Source organism: Danio rerio, chromosome 1 (genome assembly GCF_049306965.1).
Source record: "Danio rerio strain Tuebingen ecotype United States chromosome 1, GRCz12tu, whole genome shotgun sequence".
Lineage (NCBI taxonomy): Eukaryota > Metazoa > Chordata > Actinopteri > Cypriniformes > Danionidae > Danio > Danio rerio.
Window position 1 is genome coordinate 32,264,118 of NC_133176.1, and position 14,839 is coordinate 32,278,956.

The 14,839-nt window shown below is 39.2% G+C and overlaps 1 protein-coding gene across 13 annotated transcripts in view; it reads right to left on the reverse strand.

Moving 5' to 3' along the window:
- zgc:172295 overlaps positions 1 to 14,839 on the reverse strand; it is a 117,555-nt gene that overhangs the window by 9,495 nt on the left and 93,221 nt on the right. Inside the window, exon 1 of one of the 13 annotated variants that reach the window (XM_073946164.1) lies at positions 49 to 3,220. The gene's annotated coding sequence lies outside the window, so the exon portion shown is untranslated. 13 annotated transcript variants of the gene reach the window in all.

A 14,839-nucleotide genomic window follows, 5' to 3' on the forward strand; every position in this document is an offset into this window, starting at 1 on the left:
CCGTAGCATACGCCGGTGTTTGACGCAGAAGTATAAATCAGGCTTTACTCTTCAGTAGGTCACCAGCCAAAATGTGACCTAGGGCTTTAGGCCTCACACAAGCTGAGGCCCAACTTCAGCCTTCTAACTCTTCAGAGACTTTCAGCATCAAGCCAAGTCTCTATTCTAGACATTTTCAACTTATAACCTCACTGAAATGCTGATCAGCCAATCAGAATGAAGCCACTCATCAACTACTCATCAGAAACTTCCAGGCCAGCACACTGCTTAAGCCACAGACAAAGAACTATGTGAGTTTGATTCAGTATTAGATATGCTAGTTTATCATGTCTTTTGTTTAAACAAGGGGATTCAGTTTTCTTTGAAGATTGGTTTTAGGTTATTGATTTTGAATTTGCAACTCTCTCTCTCTCTCTTCTCATGGGGCCTTTTTGGCCTTGTCTTCATTAGCCACATTTACACTATCAGGCCAATGCAAGCCAAGGCTTTTATCGGGCCGGGCCGGGCCAATTGTCTGGGAGGTCGAGCAGTACGGCCGAGATCATGTTGCGTTTCCACTGTCGGCTATTAGCTCGCAGAGTGTCACGCAAACCCCGCCCCCAGATCGTCCCCCATATCAAACATAACACAACCCACCCACTTTAGCGGGAATAATAATAATAATAATAAACTTTATTTGTATAGCACTTTTCCAACATACATGCAACTCAAAGTGCCTCACAAACAACAACAAAAGCATTAAAATAGACCACAAAAACTTATCACATATACTGAAATAAAAGCATTCATGTACACAAAATGTAAGTATATATTCACATGATCACACACACAATAGTCCTTATATATGCAGGCACACACCATACATTACATACAAAAACCTACAACAAAATAGATAAAATGCGTACACCTAACAAACTTGTTTAATCATACGCAATTTTAAAAAGATGTGTCTTAACACGCTTTTTAAAAACATGAATACTTTGGGGTTCTTTCACTTCAAGGGGGAGACAGTTCCAAATTTTTGGAGCATAATGGCTAAAAGAAGTACCGCCAGATCGCATCAGGTTTACAGGATAAAATTCTAAAAGTCCAGCACTAGAAGAGCGTAGTAAACGGTTTGGATTATATTTTGTTAAACAGCCGGAAATGTAGGAAGGTGTCATATTGTGTAGTGCTTTAAAAACTAATAAAAGAATCTTAAAATCTATCCTTTGGTGCACAGGCAACCAGTGTAATTCTATTAATACTGGTGTAATGTGCTCTCGTTTCTTTAATTTCATTAAAACTCTGGCTGCTGCATTTTGTATCAATTGCAACTTCATTGTAGAACCCTTAGGTAGACCAGTATAGATAGCATTGCAATAATCAAGCCGAGAGAAAATAAAAGCAGGAATTAATTACTTGGCATCATCAAAAGATAAGAAAGAACGAATTTTGGCAACATTTCTTAAATGATAAAAACATTTTTTTGTAACTTGATTAATATGAGATTTAAAATTAAGATCACAATCGAAAATAAAACCCAGGTTCTTTAATTCTTTTTTTGATTGTAAACCTAAAGAACACAGTTCTGCTTCAATCCTCTCTCGCTCAGGTTTTTTGCCCACAATTAGAATTTCTGTTTTATCTTTATTCAGCTTTAAAAAATTTGCAGTCATCCATTGCACAATATTGGACATGCAGTTGGACGAATATTCCAATGCAGCAGTGTCTCTTGGCTCAACAGAAATATATAATTGTATGTCATCAGCATAAAGATGATAATTCATGCCATATTTCTGAATTATACTACCTAAAGGAAGTATATATAATAAAAATAGACTTGGGCCTAGGATAGATCCCTGAGGAACACCATATAATATATTGTGTTCTTGCGATGTATATTCATCTATATTTACTAAGAATGTCCTTTCTGTGACATATGTATTGAACCAATTTAAAACTATCCCAGAGAGACCTACAATTTTTTCCAGTCTGTTAATCAAAATGCAATGATCAACCGTGTCGAATGCTGCACTTAAATCTAGAAGAATTAAAACTGATGCATTACCTTTATCTATGTTTAAGCGCATATTATTAACTACTTTCAATAATGCTGTTTCTATTCTATGACCTTTTCTAAAACCTGACTGATATTTTTCCCAAATTTTATGCTCATCTAAAAATTGATTGAGCTGTAGCAATACAACTTTTTCTAAAATCTTACTGAAAAATGTAACATTAGAAATTGGTCTGTAATTATTTAAAACTGTGGAGTCCAAATTTGTTTTTTTTTTAAAGTGGCTTTACCACAGCTTTTTTAAAAGTATTAGGAAAAATTCCTGTCATTAATGAATCATTTACGATGTCAAGGACATAGTCAATCAAGCAATTTGAAACCTTTTTTAAAAATTCTGTTGGAATAGGGTCAAGGCAGCTAGAAGAGGACTTTAACTAAGATATGATTTAGATAATATTTTCTTTACTAATATTTCTAAACCTTTCCATTTTATTTTGTGGATAACTTCCCAATTCATCTACAAAATTTTGGTCAATCTGTATAATATCGGTTCTAATCTGCGTTATTTTGCTATTAAACAATATAGCAAAGTCCTCACACATAATAACAGAAGGCTGGTCAAAATAATTAGCTGTTTTTTTTGTTTAAAAGACAATCTATAGTAGAAAAGAGTTTTCTAGGATTACTGCTGTTTTCATTAATGATTATAGAATAAAAAGACTGTCTTTCTAAACGAATAGTTTTATTATATTCGTGTATATTAGACCGCAAAATTTCATGATGTACGGTTAATTTAGTTTTCCTCCAGAGACGTTCTGATTTTCTACATTTCCTCTTCAACTGACAAATATGATCATTCTTCCATGGCATTTTCTTTAACCCTAACCTCCTTTTCTTTATTTTTTCCGGAGACACAGTATCAAGAGTTGATTTTAATAACGCGTTTAAGATATCAACTTTATCATGCACATTCATCTCAGGCCAAAAATATATAGGCGCTTGTTGAATCTCATTAATAAAGGTTTCCGACGTTAAGGTATTAATAAACCGCTTTCTAACTATTTTTTCTTTAGGCTGAAGTATAGTATTAATTTGACAATTAAAAAATAAGCAGAAATGATCTGAGATTGCTAGATCAATAATTTCATTTATGTTAACATTAATACCAAGTGAAATTATAAGATCAAGCGTATGCTTTTTATTGTGTGTAGGGCCATTTACATGTTACGTGAGACTAAATGAAAAGAAAATATCTAAAAACTCTGCTGCTTTGCGATCAAGTTTGTTATCAACATGAAAGTTAAAATCCCCCACTATTAATATTTTATCATATCTAGTAACACACAAAGTTAAAAATTCGGAGAACTCGGAAATAAAACCCTGATTTTGTTTAGGAGGTCGATATATTATAACAACAACTTTCTATTATTTCTATTGCCAGACATTCGAAAGAAAGAAATTCATCAAGAACAACCTCTTTACATGACAGTGACTGCATAAATATAGCGGCTATCCCGCCACCCTTCTTTCCACAGCGAACCTTTTGCAAGAACGTTTAATGAGGTGGGCAAGCTTCTATAAGAGATATAGAGCCATTCTGATCAAGCCATGTCTCCGTAAGGAACATAAAGTTTAACTTTTCCTCTGACAGAATATCATGTATCAAAAATGTTTTGCTCTCAATTGATCTTACATTAAAAAGTGCCATTTTTAATTGTCCTTCATTTTGCAAAAACTGTATATTATCATTTAAATAGTTTCTTGCTATCGGTACCAAGTATGATTTTCTCCGATGAATATTTCGTGTGGGCCTATTGCTATTGTCTCTATAAGTGACAACAACCTTAATATCATTAACCTGGTTGCATCCCTTTTTCAACCCCAAAGAATTAGTATTGCAATTATATATTACAGGGATGCTATAAATTTGTCACAAGTTATGCAATGCATTTTCAACGTGTCTGGACAAAAAGTGTGCACCAGTCCTACTGGGATGTATTCCATCAGCACAGTAAAATCTCGCTCTTTCCCAGAAAAGGTCCCAGTTATTAATAAAACACAAATGTTCATTTTTACAATTCGTTTCTAACCAGTTGTTGAATGCAAAAAGTCTGCTGTAAGATTCATTGCCTCTTCTATACGTTGGCAGTGGTCCAGAGATTAGAATCCTTATTGCAGGAGATGTATTTCGTACAGTTTCCACCAGTTCATTAAAGTCTTTTTTTAAGATTTCTGATTGTCTAAGTCGAATGTTGTTTGCACCAACATGAAGTATAACTGTGTCATTTTCTTTTGCGTGATTTAAGATCGTTGGGATTTGGACAGCAATATCAACAACTCGAGCTCCCGGAAAACATTTATTTTGAACTTCAGTAGAATTAGATTTGATATTCAAATGTCTGATAATGGAATCGCCAATAATAAGTGTCTTACCAGACGAAGCAGGTGGCAATAGCATGTCAGTTTGCGAGGTAAGCGGTTCAAAGCGATTGCTGGTTGGAAAATCTAGCTTCTGTGTCAGAGCGGCCGAAAGATGAAACTTCTGTGTCAGTGTACTCAGCGCGGCCGATGTTCTGGCCTTAGAACGTGATTTTCTCCGTTGGTAAAGCCAGGGTCCATTATAAGTTGGAGCAGGTGTAAAACAAGCCTCGACTGTCTTCTGCCGAGGTACTCTCTTGGGTAGGAATACCCGGTGTAGATGTAAATGGTGTCCATTGTTGTTGTGTCGGCCTAATGTCCGCGGCCCGAGATGTTTCTAGCAACGTTTTCCGTTCACACAACTCCGTATGTTTCTCAAGCAATCCCTTTATTTGAATCTCTAAAACTGATAGTTCCTCCTCGATCGAGCATACCTCGAAATCTTTCTGATCGATTGAGGAAAAGTCTGCCCTGTCATTCCTCCAGGCTGCTGCAGCCGCCATTTTCATGTAGATATTTGATGAGATGGATATTAAATTTAATATTGAATCAGGCAGATAAAGCACACCATCGCATCATCACGACACAATTAAAATGAAGACAACCGAAACAAACAAATGACACGTTACTGTACAGCATTACAGTATATGTCTATACGTACAGGCCTGTGTGTTCTCATTCATCATATTCATTTACTCGCTGATGACTGTTGGCTTCGAACATCGAGTGGTCTCGAGAGGGCAGGGAGCGCACCATCTATTAAATAACACCACTGAAATTCTCTGTTCATACCTCAGTATAGAAAATGTATTTTATAACATCCTCATTTAGATAAATGAGGTGAGGTACCTTTTAAAGAATCGATAATGTAAATTTTTTATTTAGTTAAAAAACAAAACATAAGTAAGCGGTGCTATTCTGCCTAGCCTGCTTTAAAGAGCTGAAGTTGGTTTTATATTCATTCAGTTCATTTTTTAACGATGACAACCTGTGACGTGCTCCCTATATTTTTTTGACATGCTATTTTGAATATTCAGTCTGAAATAGCATGCAAGTTTATGTACGGCTTATGTAAGTGTTACTCCTGCATGTTGTCGGCCAACTACTAAGCATAGTAGTCGCTTTAGGACAGCATGTGAGAATGAGTCCAGTGATCCCTGCATGCATGAAATATTGCACATTATGACAAGTTTTGCTTGCAAACTACATAACTGAAAATGTGCAAGACATAATGCAGTTTTTCGTTCAGAATTGTAGTATTATAAAAGTGCTAAAAAATTGGCGAATGACATGATTTAGTGGGTCTCTGTCATCTTTAACGTGCGCATTATTGATTTCAGACGGCAGGGCTTTGAACAGCAGGGGAGGTATTGTATCTGAAAGATGTTATTACCGGTTGGCATTTAGGCAGATCACCTACTGCACCTTAAAAAATAATATACCTAAAAAATGCACGTAAAAAATAATACTCACATTATACCTAAAAACTTAAATGCAAACACACTTTCATTAAGTTCATAAGATCATCTGTTGAAGTGGTGTAAAGTAACAAATAGTAGTTTTAAAAACATGCACTTTTACTTTCCCTTGAGTACATTGTAGTGCTGCATTGGTACTTTTACTCCACTACTTTCCTTCAACCTGCAGTCATTACTTTATTTTTTTGTTTGTTTAAGGGTATTAGAAAAATCCGTCTTGTGATTCCTGTCCAATCAGATCGCACGCATAGGGTAAGTTGCATCATCATAATCAACTACCTAGACATGGGCTATTTATAATGGCAACAAACAGTTTAGAAGCATTAAAAGTATCCAAGAAGATGTCCAAAATCTTTACACGCTGCTGACCAAAATGGCCTTAGAGTGCTTTCACAACTGTAGTTCACTTTATTCAGTCCGGACCAAGTGCAATAAATGATACATTGTAGCCAGGGCTTTACATTACCTTTTTTAATCACCAGCCACTGTGGCTAAAAGATTTCCAACATTACTAGCCACTTGCCATTTTCACTAGCCACAATTTTTTTTCCTTTAAAAATATATTTTTATATTAATAAATGTGACTTTGACATGCTAAAATGACTTGATTTAGATGTTGTGTTGTCCACATGCCTCCTCATTCATTTCACTATTTGTGTGTTGTGTATGAGCTTGCTCACTGTGCTTGAGCAAATGGGTTGTGTCGCATTGCAATTGGTTTTTATTTCACATGATTTTTTTAGGACTTAAAATTAGGGATTTACCAAATTTATCTTTGACCACACCAAAAAGACATAATTATTTCTTAGCCACACATTTTAAATGTGTCAAAACAAGCAAATATATAGCTGCATACATGCACTTTTTATTCAACGAATAAAAACAACACACAACCCACCCAGTTCAGCGGTAATTAGGCAGATAAAGCACACCCTCGCATTTATCACAAAACGATTAAAATGAAGACATAAAACACACAGATGACACCTTACTGTGCAGCATTACATTATATGTCTATTCACACAGGTCTGTGTGTTTCCATTCATTATATTTCTTTACTTACCGACCGACTGTTGGCATAGTGCATCGACTCTTAGATCTCGCCACCACCGGAGGGACCCAGCACAGTGAGCGCACCCATCCATAATATAAAACCACAGAAACTCTCCGGTGATAACTCTGTATGAAGTGTATTTTATAACATCCTTGTTTTGATAATGTCGTGTTAAGTGTTTCAGCACATAAGAGGCAGTAGCCTAATAAAATATAGCCATATTTGTTGCACTCAGCCGCTATTCACTAATAAAGCTCCACATTTAACATTTAATTTTTAATTTTACCACATCGTATAAAAACAAACACTTGTTTGAGGATATAGAACACATTTTGCATTTGCAGATTTCCCCGATGCGTTTAAAGCGGCGCTGCACAGGACTAAGTGACAGAAAAAAAGGTGGGCTAGCTCTGCTTTCCCTTACCCCAAAAATGCTCCGTTTGCACGATTTGTTTAATATTATCGTATTCAAATACTTTATAAATAATATTTTAAACCTCATTCGGTGTTTATTATTTTAAGAAAATATCTAAAATATTTTTTTCAGATAGGCCATTGTAAAATGAAAGTTATATATGGCTTAAAACAATTTAATTTATGTACTTTTTATACCTATTTTGTTCTAGCAAGCTTGTGTTTGTTTTATATTGGTTTATTTATTTAATGTGATTTTATTCTATCCAATATTTGTAATTCTTTAAATTATTTCAATACAGATAGGCTAGTCTATCGCGATATATGACACTATTGTTTAGAGCCGCCAAAAGTGGACACGTTTGTAAAAGTTTTATGTCTTTCTGTAGTATTCATATTTTGTATGATCTCCAAAAATAAATTTAAAAAGAACAAGCCGGTCGAGGTATCAACAGAGCTGTCAAGCAAGCGCTCTTTTGCCCGGCCCAACACACACACAGGTCTCACAATGCGCACATATCACGCACAAGCACGCCTTTTACGCTTGACAAAAACTTTCGACAACCTTTAATGGCTCCTGTGTCTTTAATATAATGTAAAGATTGTTATTGAAACATCGAGAGGGACGCAGCAAGAAAATGTCAAATTAAAATTTTTAATGCAACAGCCAACATTTAAAAGGGAAACATAAGGGCGATCATAAGCAAAAAGATCCCAGCTTATAAGGTGTTTTATAGATTAGCCTATCCTAAACTCACCAGCTATATGTTATTTTTCCTTATTTATTTATTTGTTTGCCGCTTGTACTCGTGTACGATAGGAATACTAGTGTAATAATGCAGTCATGCCATCTTTAACAGACTTGGGCAAACTCCGCCTGTCCTTTCACTCCGTCCCAAAGCCCCAGCTGGCCCTCTTTGGCCCAAGGTATTCGGTGGGCCGAAAAAGGCCGGTCGCTGGCCCCGAGAAAGCCCAGCTTTGGCCCGATTAGGCCCCAAAAGTGACCGTAGAAACGCGACTCGCCCTGGCTCGCTCACTTTAGGTGCGATAGTGGAAACGCGGCTAATGTATCCCTGCTCATAGCATACTATATAGTTTGTTTACATTAGAAAAACTATACATTTCGAAAATGAAGCGCGACTGTGGCTTGAAAACAATGTTTTAAAGTATTACAAATGGTGAAGATGCATCGCACGTCACTCCAGGAGGAGGCGTGAATTAATTTAGCTAAACTGAGACATGGTCATGTTCCGGAAATATTAGCAACGATCCATCAGGTAATGTTTTTCCCTCTCTCTCTCTGTTGGTAAAGCGCTGTCAACAAATATTTTTCCTCCACATCCCATAAGGCACATGGCATGGGTCTACGGCAGCTGAATTAGTCCAAAAAGGCGCAGTTCTTTTGCAGTTGGATCTGTTTTTGTTCGGATCATATTCTCACCACAACGAACTGCTCCAGGGATAACCAAAATTGCTGGCTCAACGTATTTTGTCCATAAGTGCACAGTGGGCTCACGCAGTCTTGGAGGACACCTTTCTCTGCCCGATCTGTGTGCACCTTCGTCCTCACAACCCTTGATGGCGGAGCAGCAAAGGGGTGGAGTCCATTCCCCAGTTTGAGAGTGCCATTGTGGGCTTGCGTGGTGCCTCTTCCTGGTAGAGTCAGCGTCGTCTCCTGTCCAAGAGCTCTAGATTTGGTTATCTGCCTCCCTTGGAGCCAGAGCCCACATAGCCACGGCACAGGCTGCTTCTGCCCAGCACACTGTGGCCACCTACCAGCGCTTCCAAGCCCAGGCGCTGGCCCAGCTGCACGAGGGTGGTTCCAGCAGGTTACACAAGCCCAGCACTGAAACCGACTGTGCTCTATGAACCACAAGTGTGCCCTGAGAAAGACGATAGCCACATCAGTGTTCCAGGAGCACCACCTCTGGCTGAACCTGGCATAAGATATTCACGAAGTTGACAGTTCGCTTTCTTAACTCGCCCATATTCCAGGCTGGCCTGTTCAGCAATACTGTCTTTGAATTCAGGAATTTATGGTGGTGCAGTTAATTGCGATGGGCAGAATCTATTGGCGGAAAAGTAAGCCGCCCCCCCCCCGTGAACCGGACCGCAAATCGTCTCTGAGACGGGCCATCCGGAGAAGTGGGAACTTGCTCTTTCCCCAGTGGGGGACCGGGCTCTTCATCCAACGGCGTTTAAGAATGCCATCAAACCCTCAAAGAAAGAGAATTTTCCCTTCCCTGAATTTGACAGCCCGAACACTGCCAGTCTGGGACTGCCAGTCCCGGATCAGCCCTCCCACTCCGCTCTGCCCCACAGCTGGTCAAGTGGTGCTCACTGCAGAGCCATTTGGGCAGAGCTGAGCTCCAGCGAGAAGCTGAAGCTCAGCTCTGCTCAAATGGCTCTGCAGTGAGCACCGTCTCCAGCTGGTTATTATCAAGAATAACTGTATGATATAACTTAAAATACCCTGACTTTTCCTAAATATGATTATTCTTTCCAACAAATGCAGTAGTCAGACAGTAAATCTCTCATGTTTATAAAGCAAGATCCACACAATCTTACAGATTGCATTTTGACTGAAGTTTATAACAGCAAAATGCTGTCCTATATGTGGTAAAAGAGGCGGTCAAACGCAATCTCTCTGGAGGAGAAATATTTTCTTTCTCGATGTCACAATCGTGTTTCGACTATTTTATAAGGTATCGGTGCAATCAGACGTTATTTACTTAAAATATTTAGTCGTGTTACCGTTCACAGAAGCTGAAAGCAGAGAATCAAACAGATCTATTTCATTTTCAGATCAGAGAATTTAGGCATCGTTTTGATTCTGATCAGAGAAAAAGATTTTGTATTGGTCATTACAGGAGTAGCTTTAGTAATGATTAATTTAGTATATGTAACTGATACAATATGTATGTCTCCTTCAAAGAATAATGGATTCCACAGCAATGACTTAAACCAGCCTAGGCTGGTTGGCTGGTTTTAGCTGGTTTACCAGCCTGGTTTTAGAGGGGTTTTGGCCATTTCCTGGCTGGTTTCCAGCTATTTCCAGCCTGGTCTTAGCTGGTCAGGCTGGGAGATGACCAGCTAAAACCAACTTGATCAGCCTAGCCAAGCTAGGAGCCCAGCCAAAACCAGCTATGTCCAGCTTAAACCAGGCTGGTCAAGCTGGTTTTAGCTGGATTTAGCTGTATTTAGCTGGTAATTTTTTAGCCTGACCAGCTAAGACCAGGCTGAAATGGCTGGAAACCAGCCTCGAAATGACCAAAACCCCTCTAAAACCAGGCTGGTAAACCAGCTAAAACCAGCCAACCAGCCTAGGCTGGTTTAAGCTGGATTTTTCAGCAGGGCTGTGCTTCCTCCTAACTGCATTTGAGTCCTTGTTTGGGCTTATTCCCAGACTACCAATATGCCTATCAATGATGACCTTTCAACTTTCTAGCCACACCCTAGCAACCACTTGTAACACCCTAGCAACTGTCCCATAGACTTTCACTGTAAAAACAAACATGCTAATTCAACACCTCATATGACCCTAGCAACCACCTAGCAACACCTTAGCAACTACATAGAACACTAAAGCAACACCTTAGCAAACACCTAACAACACCTCAGCAAACATTCAGAACCCCACTGCAACACCTTAGCAACCACTCAGAACATCCAAGCAACTGCCTAGCAACACCTTAATAATCACCAAGAACACTCTAGCAATGCCTTAGCAACCCCTCAGAACATAGCACCTGCCTAGCGACACCTTAGCAACTACCTAGAGTGCAAAAGCAACTGCCTAGCAACGCCTTAGCAATCAATCAGAACACCCCAGCAACTGCTTAGCAAGAAACATGCCAAGACATACTAGAAACATGCTAACAAGTTAAGGTGTTGCTAGGCAGTTGCTTGGATGTTCATGTGGATGTTCTGACTTCCTGCTTTGCTACTGTGCGGACGTCTTTGCCTACTGCTCCGCTCCTTGCACTATTGCTTTTATATTTTATACTTTAATTTTAACTTGAGCCTATCAGCACAGTGCTCAAACGACACGGCTTGAAGATCAACATCGAATCTACAAACTTTCTGGAATACAACTTTACCAACAAGAGGGGAATTATCGTCTTAACAATCCTCCCAAAACCAGCTGCTTACATTCCTGAGACAGGAAAACACATTTGGAATTTCCCTGCTGCACAAACTGCCACAAACTTTTACAAAAGATTGTAGTTCTTGAAACAAAGTTACTAGCGATCTGAACAGAACTGCCGAATTACACAGGGCCGATTTATTGTGGAGCCTCACAGCATACAGCCGGTGAGTCCTAAAGATCTACTCCAGCTACTGTTTTGAGAACAGAAAAACAGATTGAAACTGTTGAACAAGGTGCAAGGCCAAAGGGTACTCGCGGTGTCAGATCACGAAGATCATACGCTGCCGCATTAGCGTCTTCTACCCTAAATACAGCTCGGACTCAAATACAGCTTCTGAACAGATATGAAGTTTTGAGTAATATGGGTGAAGAATCCCCAAATGCAGTCAGACAGAGATCGCATGACTCAGCAGCTAACTCTGCACTGAACAGAGGCTCAAGGCCGACTAGACAACAGCATTTGGCTCTGATCGCAGCCGAGATAAGAACATTGATTGTTGGAGTTTCAAAAATTAAAAAGTTTAGGAACAGAGCTACCATGACATACTGCTTCCCTCATGCAACAGTTTCTAATATAAACAAAGAACTTGAGAACATATTTAGAAAACATGAGACAGCAAAACGGATTATCATTCATGTGGGAAAGAATGATTTTCGAAGGAACAGTCAGAACTGCTCAAGAGAGATTTCTGTGAGTTATTGGAAACAGTTGAAAGATTGAAGATTCAGCCGTTCATCAGTGGACCACTCCCTGTGAGAGGGAAAAAGAGAGGGTTTTCACGGCTTCTTGGCCTAAATGTATGGCTGCAGAAAACATGTAACAGAGAGGACTGAATTTTATTAACAACTTCTCTTCTGGAACCAAAGACAACTGTTTACATCAGACGGCCTTCATCCAAACAAGCTTGGTGCAAAAGTGCTGAAAGACAACATCTATTTCTCCCTCCATCATCCATCAGCTGTGTATGCTACTGAGCTGAATGGCAAACACACACACCTAGCAAGTGTCCGAATGACCACAGGACTTCAAATCAGCTCCTGAGTGGACTTGTCATCTTACAAGGACTGCGATAAAACCACTCAGCTACAACAACCACTGATAACGGACAAAATGCCGTCTGCGCCCTGCACACTTAGCTCAACACAGGCAGACTGTGATGCTTCAAAACAGCAAGTTTCAGCACTCATGGATGATCTCCAGGTAAATACATCTCAGCAGCCAGAAACCCCAGACCCAAAGCGGCTCTCATCAGACACATTCTTATTATCACCTTGCTCGCCTCTCTTGGATTTTTCAAAAATCCAACTGGAGCTGGTGTTTGCTGAAACTAAACTCTCACACTCCATTGCTGCAAGCCCGCAGTTACCAACCAAAAAGCAGCCTGCTCCACAACCACCTCTGAACCCACCTGGAAGAGCCCTCTGATTCTTGCCACATCGCCAGGGCCTAAACAATGGCCCATCTTCAGCTGGGGCCTCATGTATCAACGCTGCGTACGCACAAAAACTTTGCGTACGGCCAGGTTTCACGCTCTGAATCGCTCACGTTTGGATTTACTAACGATGAACTGAACGTGCGCAGCTCCACGTACGCACATTTTTTGTGCATGTCTGTTTTATTTACATTGGCGACTCCTAGAGGCAGTTGTGTTAAATTGCACTCTACAAAGTGTCTTTGAGCCTTGCAATGGCAGCTGTATGAGACAGGTTCATCTAGCAGGTATATAAGGTTTTCATACCATACAGTTGACCAGCCAAACATTAAAGCGCAATTTGCAGCGGTCGCCTGTTTTTCCATTGTAATGGGAGCGATCTACCACACGCACATTGCTATAAAAGCGCCATCTGAAGATAAATTTGCATAAGTGAATCAGAAACATTTCCATTCAATAAATGTGAAAATAAAATATGATGCACAGACTTATTAATGATTCCTACTTGTCTTTCTCATAATAAATACTGTAGACTGTTGAGGGTGCTACAACATTTTACACCTATAAATCACACTATTTCTCTTTTAACTCCACAGTGTGATATTCAGACTCAACTGTGTCAACCGCATCAGCTAAACTCTCCCCACTCTATTTTTTTCTTTTGTTTTTAATTCCGGAGGACAAACTTGCAAACAACACCGTATTCCTCCGGTCTACCTCTGAAAGCAGCACCTTCAAAATTTATCAATGATTTTACTGAGCTGTTATTAATAGTAACCTCTGAATTTGACTATTTTACTATTGTTGGGGATTTTAATATTCACATTGATAAGCCAGAAGTCAATGCTGCAAAAGAATGTTTTTGACAGTTTTGAATTGACTCAGCATGTTTAAGGACCCACACACAATCGTGGACACACTCTTGATCTACTTATAACTAAAGGTTTACACATTTCATCAACTGTTGTTAAGGATGTTGCATCTGATCATTTCTGTATTTTCTTTGATCTATTGATCACTCCAGCTATTAAAGACAGATCTGTCTCTGTAAGAAAGAGATGCATAAGTGAGAACACTAGTGAGCAGTTTATGATGCCATATCGCTAGCACCAAGTATATCTGCAGACTCTGTTGATTCTCTCTTTGATTTGTTTAACTCTAACAGGAACAATGTCATCTATGTCATTCTTAACTTTAAAGTCAGGAAGATGACTGGCAGGCAAAAGTGATCTTGGACAAGGTCACCAAGAGTCCAAATGATGAAAAGACAGTGCAGAAAAGCTGAGCGTATGTGGAGAAAGATGAAACTAGTAGTCCATTATAATATCTAATTAATGTTAAACTCTTAGAAGAGATTGTGCAAGGTATGAAAACATTAACCTGCAGTCTTGACATGCTCCCCATATCATTCTTTAAAACTTTGTTTACCCGTTTAGAAATGGATCTTCTAAAAGTGGTAAATGCTTCACTTCTCACAGGGATTTTTCCAAACTCACTTAAAACTGCAGTTGTTAAACCCCTGTTGAAGAAGAGCAACCTGGATAACACCCTATTGAGCAACTACAGGCCAATCTCAAATCTCCCTTTCATTGGCAAAATCCTTGAAAAAGTTGTTTTCAACCAGGTTAACAAGTTCTAAACTTCAGGTGGTGTTTAGAAAATTTTAGTCTGGTTTCAGAGCACATCACAGTACAGAGAGCGCCCTTATAAAGAAAAGTGCTGCTACTGCTCGATCTCAGTGTTGCATTTGACACAGTCGATCACAGCATATTCTGGATAGGCTGGAAAACTGGGTTGGTCTGTCTGGGACAGTCCTCAAATGGTTCAAATCTTACCTTGAAGAGAGAGGTTACTATGTCAGTAAAGGTGACCATAGGTTGAGGTGGACACCCA